We start from the raw sequence: 1053 nt of genomic DNA on the forward strand, positions 1-1053 counted from the left end.
GAATATGAGGACGATCTAGTATCAGGCTGAATACTAGATGGGTGAAATTAATGGATTAATTAAATTAATGAAGGGGCAGGTGTTGCTGCTATGTGGCAGCAGGCTGTACAGGATGGTAAAGGGGTGGCTCTGCTCTATCATGGGCAGAGGCCGGTGAGGGATGGCAGCACCTAAATGATCTGACCAGTGTTCAGAGCTGGGTGCTGTTGCTGATGTGGAAGGGACAGAACAAAGGTTAGAGGAAGCAGCCAGATCCCCTGTCTGACTCCATGCCCAGAGCTGGGCCCTATATGTGCCTCACATAGTTTATGGGGAGCCCTTTCCAGCAGTCGAGGACAATTCTGCAGACATAGCGTGTCTCGGCATAGGTGTGGCCTGTTGAGTTAAAGGCGCAGACGGTGATGTCGAAGGGAGCGACGCTGTGGCGTTCATTTGGCTTGCCCGGTGTCCCGCCCAGGTTGCAGATGCTGTTGATGACTCCTGTGGGTGGTGGATGAAGGTATTGGTCTCCTTGCTGTACATCTCCCGGTTCTGCATCATAGCATCACAGTAGGTGCCACTGGAGTCCTCGCTCCTGGGGTAATTCCAGTGCTTCAGCAGGAATTTGTCATTCTTCTCATCCCACAGCTGCCCACTGGCCACAGCCAGCCAAGCCCGAGCAGGCCAAGGGGCAGCAGGAGCACAGGGAAGGATATTTTTGGAGCCATGGCTGTGTCTGGATCGACCTGCAGTGGGGAGAAGGGGGAGATGGGTGGAGACAGAGCTGGGTAGGGATCTCCCTTCTCCATGGAATCTCCCACCAAACCCCTCTCACCCCATTTTGCCCTGAAAGCCCCTATCCCTTCTGTTGTTCCCTTCTTTCCCCCCCCCCACCACCCCCCGCCACCGTCATCCCCTCCTTCCCCAGGAAGCTTGAAACAGGAGGCTTCTCATTATCTGCATGACAGTAGCCCTTAGATGCTACAGTTGATATCAGGACCCCACCATGCCAGCCATTGCTGGGACCCCAGCTGAGACCAGGGCCACCATTTCCTCTAATCTACTATTCCTCAC

At 54.6% G+C, this 1053-nt stretch overlaps 1 pseudogene; it reads right to left on the reverse strand.

Moving 5' to 3' along the window:
• Nucleotides 1–263: 263 nt before the first annotated feature.
• LOC115638067 lies at nucleotides 264–788 on the reverse strand (annotated as a pseudogene).
• Between the last annotated feature and the right edge of the window lie 265 nt (nucleotides 789–1053).

This window comes from Gopherus evgoodei, chromosome 21 (genome assembly GCF_007399415.2).
Source record: "Gopherus evgoodei ecotype Sinaloan lineage chromosome 21, rGopEvg1_v1.p, whole genome shotgun sequence".
Taxonomy (NCBI): domain Eukaryota; kingdom Metazoa; phylum Chordata; order Testudines; family Testudinidae; genus Gopherus; species Gopherus evgoodei.